At 46.8% G+C, this 18,241-nt stretch overlaps 1 long non-coding RNA gene across 1 annotated transcript; it reads right to left on the bottom strand.

Moving 5' to 3' along the window:
* Nucleotides 1-1,556: 1,556 nt before the first annotated feature.
* LOC308440096 lies at nucleotides 1,557-17,874 on the bottom strand. Its single transcript, XR_013975639.1, has 3 exons — nucleotides 17,750-17,874; nucleotides 17,529-17,660; nucleotides 1,557-2,446 (listed from the first exon to the last, which is right to left on the bottom strand). It is a non-coding gene; the product is annotated as an uncharacterized lncRNA (long non-coding RNA).
* Nucleotides 17,875-18,241: the final 367 nt, after the last annotated feature.

Genomic DNA, 18,241 nt, shown 5'->3' with positions numbered 1-18,241 from the left:
GAACACATTTAAAGGGGAAAAGGACAAAACAGGGACGTTTCAATTCCGAAAGTCAAACCAATACAATATGCTGGCACAAAGGACAAATCAATGCAGTGGCTTTGAATCCAGGAAAAATCTGGTCTGTAGTGGACTGATTTGTTTTAAGGAGAGGAAAGGCAGGGCCTGCATCTTACCACCCACTGGCACCTGGGATTGCTCCTGCTTGCCATTTTACTGAGCTTTCAACTGACTGCTTGACAGGACAGTAAAACCATTCAGTGAGAAGGAAAATCCTTTCAACAATGATGCTGTAGGAATGAGTAGTTACATTAAAAAAAAATACTTACAGAAATTAATTCAAGGGCTGAAGAGATGGCTCAGTGGTTAAGAGCACTGACAGCTCTTCCAGAGGTCCTGAGTTCAAATCCCAGCAACCACATAGTGGCTCCCAACCATATGTAATGAGATCTGATGCCCTCTTCTTGTGTGTCTGAGGACAGTTATAGTGTACTTATATATAATAAATAAATAAATAATAAATTAAAAAAAGAAAGTAATTCAAAACGTTCAGGTCTGGGCTGGAGCGAGCACTGACTGCTCTTCCAGAGGTCCTGAGTTCAATTCCCAGCAACCACAAAGTGACTCAAAACCATCTGTAATGGGATCTGATGCCCTCTCTTTTGGTATGTCTTATGACAGCTACAGTGCGCTCACATACATAAAATAAATAAATCTTTTTTTTTTAAAACAAAGTCCAGGCATGCCCAGCTAAGCCCATTGTTACCTTAAAGATAAGAATGCAGAAGCTGGCCTAGGATGTCTTTTACAACTTAGTCCTCAGTCAAATGTAAATTAGATGTTAACCACCTGTATCCTGACTTAGATAAGCATCCGCCCCACCAGTCTCCTGACTTGTTTTACAATGTTCTCAGTCCTAGAATTTAATTTCCTTTCACTGGACAGCTATGTCTGAGGGCTCAGCTCTCCCCTCATGCTGTTTTATCTTTCTCCCAAATGCACACATGTGCTTTGGTCCCCTCCAGCCTACTGCCATGGAATGATACAAGAGAGTCCTTACCAGAAACAGGCCTCGAGACTGTGGACTTCCCAGCCTCCAGAATTGTATGAGTGAAACTTGCATTTTTTATCATAAATTACGCAGTGCCTGTCCCTCTGTAACTGTACCTCAGAGTGGATGCTATAGGCTGGACTTATATTTTAGTAAAGCTATTTGGTAATAAGACCATTTCTACAGCACAGTTTTTTTTTTTTTTGTTTTTTTTTTTGTTTTTTTTTTTTTTTTTTTTTTAAGTGTCAATGACATCAGAAAGGGAAGTATTTTTTGAAAACCCTTAAGACTTGTTAATTTTCTGCCCTCAGAGATAAGAGAAATATTTTATTCATGGTGAAGATTTCCTGTCAAAAGTTTACTAAGAGGACTCTGGGGGAAAAAAAAGTGATCCACACGGCCACAGCCACCGAGGCCTCTGCTGCTCCCAGGGGGAGCCTGGGATTCAGGTTGAGGTGAGGAATATGCTCATTTTGCTATCACTGTGAAAGAAAACTCACACAAGTAACCTAAGGAAGGAAGGTCTATTTCGTTCAGGGTTTCAAAGATTTCATTGTCTGGCCTCTGGGGATTCTGGAAGTGTTGATAAAATCACGGGGCACAAATGTTAGGAAAAGGATGAAGAGGGTGGGAGGAATATGACCCATGGAGGTATGTCAAGGCCTGGAAGTAAGGGGGATGTCTCTGGGGGACCCATGTTGGAAATCCCTTCCCCCTGAGGGACTAGCCACTTGACGGTATAGTACAGAATAGAGTTTATTCAAGTCATGGGAGAGTTAAGAGGGTAGTAGAGGCAGAGAGAGAGAAGAGAGGAATAGAGGAGTAGAGAAGTAGAGGAGTAGAGGCCAGCCATGGGCACATGAAGGGAGGGGGGAAAGGAAGGGGAAGAGGAGGGGGAAGGGGGGAGAGCAAGATAACAAGAGAGCCAAGAGAGAGAAGGGGTCTAGCAGCCCCTTTTATAGTGTCAGATTACTAGGGCGGAGCGTACCTGGCTATTGCCAGGTAACTGAGGGGTAGGGTATACCTGGCTGTTGCTAGGTAACTGAGGGGTAGGATTTACAGAATTCCAGCATTCCCCTGTTTTGGTTTAATTAAAAAAGAAAAATTAAGAGGTGATGGTGGACCAGGAATAGGATCATTATGATCTCTGACTGCTTCATGCTTGTTTTGGGGCGACGTTTCTAGAGAGTCTAAAAACATGGGGGTAGAGATGTTTGTCCAGTCTTCCAGTTGGCTGTTCCCTTGTTGTCCAGGGTCTGTGGAATCATCTGAGAATAGGTCAGAAAAAACAGGTCCAGTAGAAGTGTCTGTGTCTGCGAGAGAAGGCTGAAGCATCTGTAGGTTGCTTCACTAGAGCTGTTCTAGATGTAATGAGCGCCTGGACTTGACAGGATGCTGGAAAACACATATGTATACATCATAGGTAGAGATTAAGTACATTGGGAAGAAAGAATTTTGCAGGAGCGGTCCTAGTGCTGCCATTCCTGACACCACAACTCTCAACCCAGTCAATGAGTCACCCCCTCTGCGCTGCAAAATCCAGACCTCCGCCTCAGCTTCTACTCATGCTACTCCCTCCACAGCCAGACTCACGTGTGGGCGCGGACACGCCACTCACCCCGAGCACCGCCGATGCCCTTTCCCGCCCTCTCTTATCCTCTCCTGTGCCACAGTCTTATAGTTTGGCATTCCATGCTTTACATATGATCCTTACGAATAATTTACTTCCTGAGGAAAGCCGTGAGTTTGGGAGCAGAAAAAAAAATGCATGCAGATGAGATCCATCAGATGGAACATACCCAACTGGACCTAAGACAGAACCTGACCAAGATCCCCGATGGGATTATAATTCCACAGGTGGTATTTTGGCCAGAGACAGATTTGTAACCTGCTTCCTGGCCGGTCTCCACAGAGCAGCCTTAAAACCGGTAAATTTTGAAAAACTGCAAGAGGTTTTTCAGGACAGACAGGAACACCCATCCCATTTTCTGCATGCTGCAGTCAGAAAATACCCACCCAAGGAAGCAGCTCGTTCCAGCCAGACAGAAGCCCCAGAGCACGTGTGGCCAGTGATGCAGAAGGCCTGAAAGCCTTCCACAGAATCACGGGTGTGGATCACATAATCAGGACAATGGCGGCGGCAGCTGCTGTGCTGTGTTCAGGAACCTCAGAGTCTGGGCATGAAGACTGGCATCCTCCTCTTCAGCTTTTGATTTGTAGCAACCCACAGCCACTGGATGGTGCTGCCCACAATTGGAGCCGGTCCTTCTTCCTCCCTTACTGTCTCCACCTGCCAACCTTCTTTGGAAGTGTGCTCATAGAACCTACCCAGAGGCTCTGCAAATCTCTTATGTGTAACTTTAATTTTTCCAAAGGCTACTTTTAATGTTGGTTCTTAAACACTTTAACCTCCCTTTACCCTGCCACTCACCAGAGTGGAAAAGAAAGGATATGGGGGAAGTAGACCTACGTAGAAACGGTACTTTGGAGAAACTCCCATTTTCCGGAAACCTGCAGTTCAGTTCACAGATCAGCAATGGTAAGTCAATCCACTCGAAAACACAATAGATACACCAGCAGCCTAGTTCGACAGTCAGGTTAGCACCAGCAGTGACACGACCTAACAGTGACAGCCAGGCCTCAGTCTCAGCACAAGTCAGCAGGAGGGACCAGCAGGAACACCAGGAGAAGTTCTTGGCTGTGCCTCTCTTAGCAAAGCGAAGATTAGTGAAGACATAAGGCCTACAAGTATTGCACAGATAGCTCTCTAAGCAAGCCAAGCTCAGCCTCCATCACTGTCCATCACGTTCTATTTATACTCTCTAAACATCACGTCCTCCATGTGTCCTGCCTCAGCATGTGCTTCTGTCTCAGCTGATATCATTCTACCAATGAGTCCAAGTTCACAGAAGTGGCAAGAAACTGTTTTGGTGTGTTTCTCCCTGTGGAGTTTTTGGTGTGTATTTGGTGTGTTTCTCCTTGTGGAGTCCCAACAAATGCAGCTGCCTTAGTCAGGGTTTCTATTCCTGCACAAACATCATGACTAAGAAGCAAGTTGGGGAGGAAAGGGTTTATTCAGCTTACACTTCCACACTGCTGTTCATCAACAAAGGAAGTCAGGACTGGAACCCAAGCAGGTCAGGAAGCAGGAGCTGATGCAGAGGCCATGGAGGAATGTTACTTACTGGCTTGCTTCCCCTGCCTTGCTCAGCCTGCTTTCTTATAGAACCCAGGTCTACCAGCCCATGGATGGCACCACCCACAATGGGCTGGGCCCTTAATCACTAGTTGAGAAAATGCCTTACAGCTGGATCTCATGGAGGCATTTTCCCCAACTGAGGCCCCTTTCTCTGTGATAACTTCAGCTTGTGTCAAGTTGACATAAAACCAGTCAGTACAGCAGCTCAACTACACAATGTAAGGTGGACCAATACATGTGTGTTGTTAGCAAAGAGCCCTTCATCATGTGTCCTTTCATGTGTTCTCATTAGCAGAACACCCTGTCTCCTGTGTCTACCTCAGCTAAATGTTCCTTCACGAGTCTTCCTTAGTCTTTCACCTGTGTCTGCTTCAGGAGAACACTCCTTCCCATGTTTGCCCCAGCAAAACACCATCCAACACAACCGACTTTCCAAAGAACCCTTAAGTTTCCACTTCATGTAGGCCTCTCTCAACTTAAAGCATCAGTGATGGATGACCCTTACATATACAGGCATGGGTACCAAAAGGAAATGATTGGGACCATCTTGGAAGAGAAGAGCCGTACTGAGAAGCAAAGCTCAGACATGAGGGGCTTGGAGGAGGAGCTAGGTAGATTTGGAACCCAGAGCTTTAAAAGGGGTCATCAGCTGGCTGAATGGGAGATGGGAAGGGGGCAAAGCACCTCCAAGTAGGGCATGAACCACAAGTGCCTATGGGGTGGGGCTCAACGGGAACTTCAGACTGGAGTCTCTTTTTCTTCTTCAGGACTTCTAACATCCCTAGTAACAGTGCCCCCAGAGAGCCAGCTGACAGCACAGAATCAGGCTTGTGCAGACTCAGCTCTCAAATCACAGAGTACAGAGGGCATGTTTGGCACCAAAACACAATGGCTTAATGGCAAGAATGACCATGCCTAGAAGAGGTATGTAGACTAAACAGAGATGCAATGCAGGAAAAACATGGGTTTTGAAATCAGACTAGGGATAAGATTTTTTTCCATTTTTACTGGTCATATAGATTCAATGATTATCTTAATTTTCTGTTTCATTTCCCTCATTCATAAAATGAAACTGATGTCTAACTCATAATGTTGTTTCAAAGAATAATTTCTATGCAACTCCTAGCAGTCTAACCAGTTTCTAGCAATTGCTTAGTAAGCGAGTTAAGATAATTTCTGGGTGGAAGATGGGCAGCTCGGGGACCAGCAGGAGACCATGGCAGAGGGGCGGGTCTAAGCCTTATGCTATGAGCTATGGTGGGGGTAGTAAAACTCATTGGTTAGGCAGAGTAAGGTGCTTTTAGAACAGGTGCAGAAGAATCTATAACTATATTCTAGATGGACTTCTAATAACTGCCAACATTACTGGTCATCTCTGTCTGGACCAGGAGTTTTCAGAGTCTTGGCATCTTGTTCAAAGAACTGATGTGCACTCAAACAGTAGAGTCGCAAAAGAGATTTTACTCAGGATCAAAGAGGAATACAAAGAAGACGAGCTGCCAGAGAACAGCAGGTCCTCAGCAAGCATGCATTTGATTGTTGAACAGAGCTCACTAATTTGGCCAGTTTGCCCCTGGGATTCTGTCTCTGGCTCATTGGCATTACAGGAAAGTCCCCCCCCTCCCTGCAGTCCTCCCACCCCCTGCCACAATCTGGCTTTTATTGGGCTTTGAAGACTCTTAGTCCTCACATTTGCACAGCAAGCCATCTCCCTGGTCCCAATGGGTATTTACAGTGGACTAAGTCATTCCAAATCGAAATGCACAGGGACAAGTCAGTGAGGCAGTTCTTCCGTGACCTCAGATGATGGTCTCAGAAGCAGCTGCCAATCCCACGGAGCATCCTTTACACTTCAGGCATTCTGGTTTGACCCAGTCTGATTGTCAGTCCGAGTCCTACAGGTCACCAACAAGCAATGTGCTAGATGGAGAGCAAGGTGCTCAGCCAGCCGCAGCTCTCAGGCTGTGGGTAAATGGAAGGTAGGTATGCATCCAGCCCCAGCTCCCTGGCTGTGTGGTTAATCACTGCCTTAAAACATTTAAGCCAAGGATCTTCTCTCTGCTTCCAGAAACATCCAAACTTCCTGAAGGGTTCTCCAGCTCGAGGTCTGCCTGAGTTGCCTCCTCCTCTTTTGCCCTGCACACTTTCTGAACTTCTCTCCCTGTCTCAGCATCACGGCCTTTTACTGCTTCTGCACAGTGTAGGAACCTCTCACTTAAAAACTCCTCATGGGGGGCTGGAGAGATGGCTCAGTAGTTAAGAGCAATGGCTGCTCTACCAAAGGTCCTCAGTTCAAATCCCAGCAACCACATGGTGGCGCACAACCATCTGTAACAGGATCTGATGCCCTCTTCTGGTGTGTCTGAAGACAGCTACAGTGTACTCAAGTAAAATAAACACATCTTTAAAACAACTCCTGCTTGCAAAGCAAAGCTCTGTTGACATATGGAAATAAGTAGGGCAAAGGGTAGAAGAAACACATGTGGGATGGTTGAGAATGGGCTAAGTAGTGGAGACATGTTAAGATTTTGCCAGCAGTGAGAAGGGGGTTTTCTGGGCAAAGTGAGGATCTGAGTGTGAGTCTCCAGCAGTCACATGAAAGTAGATGTGGTGGTGAACATCTACTACCATAGCACTGGGGGCAGACAAGCAGACACTAGGGGCTTGTTAGCCAGCCACTCAAGCCAAAACGGCCAGTCCCTAGTTAGGTGAGAGACCGAGCCTACATGTAGCAGATGAATGCACCTCTTAGACTTCATAAGAGAAGTCTCTGTTTCTCTGTCCACAGAAGAGGACATCAGATCTCATTACAGATGGTTGTGAGTCACTGTGTAGTTGCTGAGAATTGAACTCAGGACCTCTGGAAGAGCAGACAGTGCTTTTAACCACTGAGCATCTGTCCATTCCTTAATGATGGTTCTTAAACACTTTAACCTCCCCTTCTAGCCCATTACCCACCAGAGGTAGTAGAAAAGGAAGGATGCATGGGATGTGAACCTGTTTAGAAATAGGTCTTCGGAAGCAACTCCCAACTGTGTTGTCAGGAAAGCAGCAGTTCACGGGTCAGCAGTGACAGCTCCATCCACTCCAAAACACTTCATAGACACAGTCAGCAGGGGGGGACTCGAACCAGCAGGGATGCCAGAAGTTCTCTGCAGTGCCCCCTGTCTCTCTGTCTCTGACTCTCTCTTAGCAGAGCAAAGATCAGCAAAGACACAAGACCAACAAGCTTTGCAGAGCTAGCTCTACCGCCCAGCCCCTCTCCCAGTCTGTTGAGTCCTATTTATATTCCCTCCAAACATTGCGTGTCCTCCACGGGTCTTGCTTCAGCATGTGTCTTGCCTTAGCACATGTGTCTGACTTAGCAAAACTCCACACGAGTCTGTCTCAGCTGACATCACTCTGCCCATCCAAGGAAGCGGCACGAAGCCTCAACACACCACCAGAAGGTTTTTTGGTGCACCTCTCTCTATGGAGATCTGGAAAAATGGAGCTCAGCTACTCAGTGTAAGGAGGACCAATGCAGGTGTGGCATTAGCAAAGACTCCTTCATCACCTGTCCTTTCTCGTGCTTGCTTTAGCAGAGCATCCTTTCACCTGTGCCTGCTTCAGGACAGCACTCCCTCACATGCCTGCCCCAGCAAAACGCCATCAGACACAACTGACTTTCCACTTCATTACACTATTTTAACACTGAAAAATTTAAAAATAAGTAACTAAAAATCAAAATTTTTGATGATAAGGTTAAGATCTGAAAGCTCTACTTCTGTTTCATGTTTTCTGTGTTTTGCGCTTGTCTACAGGGCCTCCTCTGTCCTTGCCAGACTATCAGGGAAGCACCATCTCTGTCCCCTCAGCTTTTCCAGTTCTCATAAAGTTGTAATGTACAGTGATCCCTTGAAGTCACAACATGTGCATGGTTTTCTTTTTTTTAATTTTTATTACAGTTTGTTTGAGGCAGGAACTTACTCTGAGGACTGTGTCCTGGAGGTCACTATGTAGCCCAGGATAGCCTAGATCTTGTGGTGAGCAAGCCTTCCCTCCTGAGTGCTGGGATTAGAGGCATGAGCCCTCCGCCCAGCTGTGTACACAGCTTGGCTGGTTCTGTACCAAGAACATCTCGAGACAGCAGATTGTCAATTCTGACAAGTATTTGCTAGAGGAATTTATCTTGCCTTGCAAATTTTACCAGTCATCTTAGGACAGCATGAGATGATTGACAATGCTGAGTTCCAAGCCTCCTAGCAAAGGCTTTGTGCTGCACACCCACATGGGAACAGGTAGGCAGCCAGGGAGTGTTCATGGAAACATCGGCTGGTCCAGACTTTGGGGGGGTTGACCAGTAAGGATGACCAAGAAGCTAAGTGGTAGGATTTGTTCTGCCAGAAGGTCTTACCCTGGATAGCCCAAGACCATGTGACCTGTACTGTCCTAGTTGCAAACAACACCCTGCATTAAGACTGCATCTGTTGACCCCAGTTTAACGCAGCATTCGTGGAAGCAAAACTGAAGACATGGGACAGGTGAAGGTGTCAGTGTGAGTGCCTTAGCACAAATGTGACTTTATCCACCTTCACTGGCATTATAAGTTCTGGATTAGAGGCAGGAGAAGAGATAAAGGAGAAAGTCTCTGAACAAAGGAGAATACCAGAAACAGAGGGGAGACAATCACCGAAGCAACCCCATGGTCTGCCTGTTCAGGTTTCAGGCAGGATGATCTTAAGGCTTCCTCTTAGGGCAAGCTTGGCTTGAAGCCGGCTCTGGTGGCAGCTGAAGTCCAGCGTATACTTGATTTTATTTTCAGTACTGGATGTTGAACTTGGGGCCCCATGCATACTAGGCAAGCTCCACTCCTGAGCTCCAGCCCCACTTGCCTTTATTTTGAGGGAGGGTCTTTCTCTATTGTCCAAGCCAGCCTAGACTTGAAATCTTCCTGCCCCAACTCCCGAATAGTGAGATTACAGACCCATATACTACGAATCTGGCTTTCTGATTGTAACGGAGAAATTTACTTGTTTGACTTCTTAAGAAATGTGGTCTCTCTATGTTACCTGGATTGGCCCTGAACTCCTGAGCTCAAACGATCCTCCTGCCTCAGTCTTTCAAGTTACTGGCATCACAAAATCTTGCCAGGCTGGCTACTATCTATGATAATTACCCAACAGGATCCGTTACATAAAACTGGGTATGATGGCACATGTCTATAATCTCAGCACCTAAGAGGCAGGAAACAGTGTGGTGGTACTATGAAAAGTGGCTCTATCAGGAGGTATGGCTTTGTTGGAGAAAGTGTGTCACTGTGTGGGTGGGCTTTGAGGGCTTCTAGTGCTCAAGCCCCACCCAGTGTGGAAGAGAGCCTCTTCCTCCCCTCCCTCTCTCCCTCCCCACCTCCTTCTCCTAGCTGCCTGGAAGCTAGTCTCCTCCTGGTTGCCTTTGGATCAAGATGTTGAGCTTTGTACTCCTCCTCCTGCCTGGATGCTGCCATGCTCCCACCTTGATGACACCTCTGCAATTGTGAGCCAGCCCCAATTCAATGTTTTCATTTATAAGGGTTACCTTGGTTATGGTGTCTCTTCACAGCAATAAAACCCTAACTAAGACAGCAAGCGTCAGTCTAGTTTGAGCTGCAAAGCAAAGCTGCCCTCAAAGTTAAAAAGCCACAACCTCCTCAAGTGCCTGTAATTCTCCACAAGCAATCCGCAGGCATTCGCCTTGTTGCTGGGGACATCGGTGTCTACCTCATTTGTCCTTGCGTTGCCCACAAAACCTCTCTGAGAAGGCTAGCCACCTTAAATTCAGGGGAAAGGGCACTTTTTAGAACAAATCCCTGCTATTCATTGTTTTCCTTTTTACACATCCCAACCTTCCTGAAGTCATTTTAACTTCTTTAAAGCTGGTATATTGCCCAGGGTTTTCAAAGGAGACAGAGCCAATAGGGTATAGGATAGATGTAATAGTGTGGTGGAAGGAAGAAGAGGAAGAAGAGGAGGAAGAGAAGGAAGAAGAGGAAGGATGTAGCAGTACTTATTAAAAAAACCTTAAAAACACACCATGCCATGCTACCACCAGCTCTCTGGTGCCAGCGGTGATCTCGCTACCATCTAGTTACCATGGTGGGTTGCTGCCACGCCAGCCCCATGCAACGACCACCTATCTCAAGGCTCTCCTGATGCGGACTCTGCTCAGTCACAATTCCCAGTAACCAAGTAAAATGAAAACTCTAGAAGTTGTTGTCCTATAATTATCCATCCCTTATAAGATATTTATAGATACCTGTGGCTATTTAAAGCCACATGGGTCTGGGTCATCCTTCTCCTTCTCCATCTTCTCCTCCCTTCTCTCCTATCTCTCTTGCCTCTCAAAAACTCTGCACCCACATTTCTTTTTTACTGTTCAATCACCGGCCTTGCCTTATCTTGTGCCTGCCCTCACCTGCATATAGACATCAACCCACAGAAGAAGAGGAAACGGAAGAGGAGGAGGAAGAAGAGGAGGAAGAAGAGAAGGAAAAGGAAGAGGAGAAAGAGGCAAAAAGAAGAGGAGAAAGAGGCTGAGGAGGAAGAGGAGGGAGAAGAGAAAGAAGAGGAGGAAAAAGAAGAGAAGGAAGAAGAGGAGAAAGAGGAGGAGGAAGAGGAAGAAGGAGAATGAGCCTGGAGACTGAGGCACACTTGTTGGAATCCTGACTGTAAGGCCTCTGAATTGTTCTCCTCCTTCCCCCAGAGGCTTCAAAGCTTTTCTTTTAGTCCCTAGTTCCCTGATTGAACAAGGCCCACCCAACTGCAGATTTGCCTCATTCAAGTCCCACTTGTTGAAATCCCTCCCTCTAACATCTAGGTTAGTATTTATTCAAACAGCTGGATACCATAATCTAGCTGGGTTGACATATAGAATGGGCCATGGCAGGGAATATGGAGTTTAAGGGCTCTACATACTCCTCACTGTATGCTGTGTGAAACAGCTAAAAAAGAGTTGGCTAGACAGGCACAGCAGTGAACACCTGCAATTCCAGCCCTCCGAGCACAAGGCAGGAGGACTGTGAGTCTGGGTTACACAGTTGATGAATGGGTTGTAATGGGTGCTGCATGGCCAGTCATTTATTGAAGGTGTCGTACCTGGTGAGATCTGCCTTGTCCCAGGTGCTGTTCTAGGGCTGGGAATCATCAGAAACAGAGTTGGCGCTAAGTCTCATTACCTTATTTCTTCAGCTGGGAAAAAAATTTCTGTTTCTTTTCCTGTCCCCCTGGGCAGTGCTGAAAGTCACTGTAGCCATAAACCTTAAATAGTTCTCTACTATCACAGCTGACAGGAAATGAGAGCAATCAGATGATGGCTTGGTTGTGTTGTGGAACAGAGACCACCAAATCATTAAAAAGAAATATGTACATATATATCGTCCTTCAAGCTTCTCTTCTCCTCATTCAGCTGGACACTAATCTAGGTAATTTTTTTTTAAAAAAAGGAGATTTTCTTTCAAATGTTATTAAAGTTCCATATCAGTTGCTCTTGTGACACAGAGATAGCCAGATGATTTTCCTGACCCAGTCTGAGTGTCAAGGAGTCGAAGTGATCCTGTTTGAAACCGATGGGAGTTCAGGGTCAGTCCCATCACATAACAAGTATCAGACTATCTAGAACCATTTAGTAAATCTGCCTCCAGAGTGAGAAAGGAGGTGGGGTAGGTGCTATTGGGGCAGAGAGTAGACCCTTGTAGCTCAGTTTTCCATGGTCACCAGCAGGAGACATGAACCTTGAGTGGGATTCAGAGTCCATGGCTTCTGAGAGCAAAGGAGGGCCAGGGCTGCAGGGATGGCTCAGCAGTTAAGAGCAGTGGTTGCTCTTCCTGAGGACCCAGACTTGGTTCCCAGCACCAACATGGTAGCTCACAACCACCTGGGGATCTATCGCCCTCTTCTGGCCTCTGAGGGCACTGTACTCACATGACGCACAGATACATGTGCAAGAAAAACACCCATACACAAAATATAATTTCTAAAATTTTGAAGAAGGAGGAAGGGGCCACATGCTAAAGATATGAGTGACCATCAGAAGCTAAGAGAATGCCTGTACCACAGTGGGCAGCAAGGAAACCGTGGGAAGCAGATTTCCCCAAATCCTTCCAAGAAAAGCCAGATGAGCTGGCTGTTTTAAAATTAGATCTGTTAAGTGGCTGGGAGTGCAAACCCATCCATCCTCACTCTAGGAGTTTTGCATAGAAGGAAAAAATTTTAACATGGTCAAGTAGAATTTATTTATAAAATACTGCAATCAGAAACATACAAGTCCTGACTAAGGAAAGAGTCATCTGCTAAAATGTTTTTTTAAACAGTATTAAGTATATCATGCAAAGCAAAATAGAGGAATGAGGGTCCCCGAGGCATCCCCACAGTCACTTGTAGGAAGTATTAGGCTCTTCTTTATCACACTTAGGAAGATGAGTCACAGCCATTCCTGGTGCTAATGCCCGGAGGGCTGACTTCTGAAGAGAAGGGTGGCTTGTCAGTACTTAGGGAAGAGGGAGCCTCAGACAGAACTAACACTTCCTGTTCCCAATGTGGGGGGGATGGGGGGTGGGAGGGTGCCTGGAGATAGTTCAGTATGCCTGGATTAGCTTCCACTTTGCATCTAGTGAGTTTCTTCATTTGTAATCATTAGATGTTTCCCCTGCATTCATTAATTAACTCATCGTCCCTCAGAATCCCTAGAACCCAAAGTACAGTCTGAAGCCAACAAAGACCAAACTATACAGCCCAAGTGTGAGCAGAATGTGCGGACAATAAGAGTTCTGGGGCTCACCTGGAACACCTAGGGCACGCGGCCCAGCAAGCTGTGCAGCTAGAGCTTCGCCGGTAAGATGGTCCGTCTGCCGAGACAGGGTTCTGTCAGTAACATGCTTAAGATGGTTTTTATAAAGCTGGAGTAAGCAAGAACCATCGGAGGCATCCCCCTTATCTCCCCTTGACCCCCTGCTACTCCGAGACAGGATCTCATGTAGCCCAGCCTAGCCTCGAATTGAACATCTGATTCTTCTGACCCTACTTTCCTAGTGCTGGAATTCCTGATTATGCCAGTACCGAGCCCTGATTATACAGTGCTGGAGATTGAACCAGGGTCTCATGCACGATAGGTGAGTGCTCTACAAACTCCCATCCTCCTACTGTCGCTACTACAAACGGTGGAATTCAAGGGTTTTGGCAGCTTCTGTATGCGCAACAACATTGTGAGCAACCCAGCTCATCTCTGCAAACAACGGTTGATTTCATACCTGACCAAGAAGCAGGACACATCTTTTTTGGCAGTTAACCCAGGGATTCCTTCCTCTTATCCTGCTATTCCCTCCATGTTATCTCCGTGAACTTGACACACAGTCTGGAGTCACCTGGGAAGGAAGCCTCAACCGAGGAACTGCCTGTACATGAATAACCATGGTGGCCTGCGTCATTCCAGGGCAGGTGGCCCTGGACTGCATTTGATGCCCATTTGTCAGCCCTCCAAAGATGCTGAATAACCTAACAGCCCGGCTGCCTCTGGCCTCAGGGGCTTACAGTCAGCACAGTACATGGCTCTTCTGGCTAGAATTCTGCCCTAGAAAGGTGGTCTGTGTTTCTGAATGTCCAAATGCTGAGCGCCAGTCTCCCGCTACACACACACAAACACTTTGTGGTTGGTGGGCACTGCTTCCTCAGCCATGGCCTTTTCATGCCCCTCCTGGGAAAGACCCAACTGCTCTTGGCAGCCCAGGGATTCCTGTGTCACCCTAGCCTTCCTCAGTGTCCCTCATGGGGGAAGCAGAGGCTGGTGCTTCGAGTGCAGCAAACTCCTATGCAAATGGACTAGGGGGACCTTTCTCTGATCCTACCGATTCCCTGTACACTTTCATTTCAGGAACATGAAAGAAAGACAGAACAAGACAGGAAAATCAACTCCATGCAAGAGGCCCCGGGCATCTGTCTGCCTACCTCCCTCTGACCTACTCTCAGCAACCTATTTTCTCTCCCCCACTTGAAGCAAGAACATCAGACTCCGGTAACATTGTCTTCTGACGCAACAGTGGTCTGAAGATGGAAGGCAAGCAGGTCTTGGATCTAGCTATCCCTATGCCCTCTGACTTCAGTCTCTGTTGGCTACTGTGATGACCTCGGCAAGACCCATAGCCCATTGCGTTGTTGGGTTAGCAATCTGAGACTCAGCTGGGATCCAGAAGTCCAGCCTGACCTTCCAAGCCACGTCCTAGACTAGAACAGTATTACACCGGTCCCTTCCCCAGAGTTCCCTGGACAGGCAGGCACACCATTCCTCCTATTCCTGCTCCCAGGGAGGCTTCTCACCCACTTAATCATTCACATCATTAAAAAAGCCCTCTCTGCCCCAGAGGAAAGGGACTAGATTTCTTTTGTTAAAATCTCATTAAAGTCCGCTTCAGCCTGTAATAATTTCCTAATAGATGGCAGTGCTATTCGGCAGAGATTGGGTTTTCTTTCATTTATTCTTGGGTCTCATAATTGTCTTATCTCCAAGGCATTTTGGTTGTCAGTGAAGTGTGACAGATGCTTCAGCCTGCGAGCCGCTAGCTGAGCTGAGCGGTTTTATAATATCCGAGAAGATAGCTCGCTCTCTGGCCCGCTTCCCTCCTCGCCTTTTGAAACTGCTTCCGATTCAGGTGTGTGGGGGTGGGGTGGGGGTAATTCCCTGGTACTTTTCTGGCTGGTGGTTTTCGTTAAGCCTTCCTGCCAAAGATCTCTCCTCTGGTGGTACCTGCATGAACCCCAAAAGCAAACAATTTAAATCAAAACAAAAGTGTTTTCTGAATGTGTGCTCAAATGGCAGCAATTATAGCCTTTTCAGAGACGCAACAGACCGTCTAGACTAGAGCATCAGGTTATGGTAGGAATCCATAACATCGCAGAGGTGGCCCGGGACTGTGAACCGCGGCCCACAGAAATGGGACCCGGACGTGATTTGTGGACTCCTGAGTTCCAGCTGGATGCAGAAGGCACCTTTGGCTTTAAGCTTAAGAGCAAGGGAGTACTTTGTCCCACTCTAAAACGGAAAGCTTAGTAAGGCGGGAAGAGATGGTTGGTTGTGTGTCCTCATTTGCCAGCTGCCTGGTCTATCTGTTTCATCCACCAATCAGAACACACGGCTACAGAATGACCCAGGTCACCTCTGCAACAGCCATGGGATAAAAACCTCCCTCATCTGACAGAGAAAAGGCAGTTCTGTAAATACTGAACTGTTAATAACAATCTATAGCCAGGCCGACCAACCACTCACGAACTGTGGGTAATGTTTAACACCTAAACTTATCTCGGGTGCGATAGTGGGGCAGAAGAATAGAAGCTTGGGCTTCAAAGCAAGAACAAGTCTCAGAAAATAAAACCCAACAGGAGAGCCTTAAGGTCTCGAATTAATTCGTTTTCTTCTCATAATAATGTAGGAGACGTGCGTGCCTATGGTGTGGTGTGGTATGGTGTGTGTGTGTGCGCGCATGCGCGTTTATGCCAGATGCTGATGTCAAGCGTTCTCCTTCATCATTCTCTATTTTAGTTTTTGAGGCAAGGTCTCTCTCACTGACACCTGGGGTTAGCTGAATATGGCAGCTTGATTGGCTGATGAGCGCCAAGTATATCCTATCCCTCCTCCCTGTCTCTCCTCCCTGTCCCTCCTCCTCAGTACTGGATTATAGGAGCAAGACACCATGCCTGGTTTTTATGTGGTACTGGGGATTTTAACTCCGGCACTAGTCAAACACGGCAAGCACTCTGCTGATAAGCTCTGTGTACTTTACTGGGGAGCCATCTCCTCAGCCAGCTCCCATATTCTGGCATTTAAAATGAGTGCCTTTGGGGGCTGGGAGAGATGGTTCAGCGGTTTAGAACACTTAATGTGCTTGCAAAAGACCCATTTTTGGTTCCCAGTATCCACATCAAGTGACTCACAGACACCTGGAACTTCAGTTTCGGGGACTCTGATGCCCTCTTCTGTCCTGTACAGAAACCAGCACACACACACACACATACATACATACACACACACACACACACACACACAAACATGGTACACATACCAACAGATACTCATCTACACATACATAAATAAAATGAAAAGATGCTACCAAAGACGAGGTGCTAGAGAGAGAGCTCAGAATTTAAGGCTATTTGCTGCTCTTGCAGAGAACCTGGGTTTGTTTCCCAGCATCCATATGGCTGGCAACTTACAACCATCTTACAACCATTACAACAACACACATTAAGAGTGCTTGCCGTGTTTGACTAGTGCCGGAGTTAAAATCCCCAGTACCACATCTTCATCAACACCTAGCATGCACACGTGCACATAAGCTTTCCAGGCAACACATTCTCGTATATGGATAAAAAGTGAAGACACTCAAGGGTATGATCTAACAACAGAAGCTGGCAGTGCTACTCCAAGGCTCACCTCTCATCTAGCTAAATTCTTGTGTTAGCTCAGCTTAACAGAAGACAAGCACACCTCCATCATGTGGAACTATCGTGACAGTCCTGTCACTGGGAAAGGGTTGAAGTGCTCCACCACCACGGGCCACCAAGAGGCAAGCTGTTTGCAGAGGGTGATTTAACAACACTGGTCCCCGAGGGGCAGGGAGCATGCCGTAGGCAAATCACAGGAGGGCGAAGAAATGTTCTGACTTAGGCTGGGAGGTAGCAGCTTCACCAGAGAAAATGTCGGACACTCAATAGACAGACACTTCCGAGTCTCCCTCCCAGGATAAGCTAAGAAGACCAAAGGGTATTCACTTTCGTCGTGAATCGGGAGGACGATAATCACATCTATATTTTGGGAACTAGCTGAGAGCATTTCTGTTGCTGAAACACAATATTCAGGGTTGGATCATTTATAAAGCGAAGAAGTTAAGGCTGGGGAGAAGGCTCAGTGGGTAAAGTGCCTACTGCACAAAGTCAAAACCCTGAGTTTGAGCTCCCGGCAGCCATAAAATAGCCCAGGGATGTGGCGGTGACATCTGCAATCCTAGAACCCAGACGGGAGACAGGAAGATCCTGGGGAATTACCGACCAGCCATTATAGCCACTTGGCAGGCCTCAGGTTCAGCGAGAGGGCCTGTTTCAAAAAATAGGTTAATAAAATACAGTGGACTACAATAGAAAAGCCACCTAACATTGCATGTTATTAACTGTTGCAGTGCACACAGACACAGGGTGCCTCTACTCACACAGATGTACATACACTACGCACGTGTGCATTTTTAAAAGGAAAAGTTCATGTTGGCCTGTGACAAACTACCTGAGATAAAGAAGCTGTTTCTGCTCACGGCTTTAGAGGGCTCAGTTCATGGTAGGTCACTGGCAGAAAAACATCTTGAGGTGTGTGTGTTCGGGGTTAGGGGGTAGAACACACCACTTCCTTTGTGTTGACCTGGAAGAAAAGAGGAAGGAAAGGGCTAGGGTCCCAATGGCATCAAAGGCATACCTCCAATGACTTAACTTCCTCCCAGTAGACCCTACCTCTTACATGGTCACACTCCAGCAGAAACCCCTGTAGGTCCATGGTTCTGGAGGCTGAAAGTTCCAGAGCACGGCTTTGGCATCTGCTTTGCCTCTGGTGTGTACTGGCAACCAGAAGAACTGAGTCTAACTATGCTCACCATGTGATCTAATTATATCTTTATACCCTGTGGGGAAGGAGGCAGCTATATTTGTCTTTTAGGAGAGCAAAGAAAGAGCACAGCTGCTAGTCTATCGGAAGTTAGCAAGAGGACAGACAGGCTCAGGAGGGTTCTTGGGGGCTTGGGCGTGTTTGTCTGGTTTTGTTGCTTTTCATTTGTTTCTTTAACGAAGTCCCACTGTGTAGTCCTGATTGTTCAAAAACGGACTGTCCTGCTTTAGTCTCTCAAGTGTGAGGTTGCAGGTATAATTGTAGACATTTAGTAGGCAGAGAGAACATCTGTGAGGGGCAAGGAAGGCAAGCAGGTCCCTGGAAGGAAATCCGGGAAATGT

This window comes from Micromys minutus, assembly GCF_963924665.1.
Source record: "Micromys minutus genome assembly, chromosome: 1".
Classification (NCBI taxonomy): domain Eukaryota; kingdom Metazoa; phylum Chordata; class Mammalia; order Rodentia; family Muridae; genus Micromys; species Micromys minutus.
This window is presented reverse-complemented; position numbering and strand designations above follow the sequence as displayed.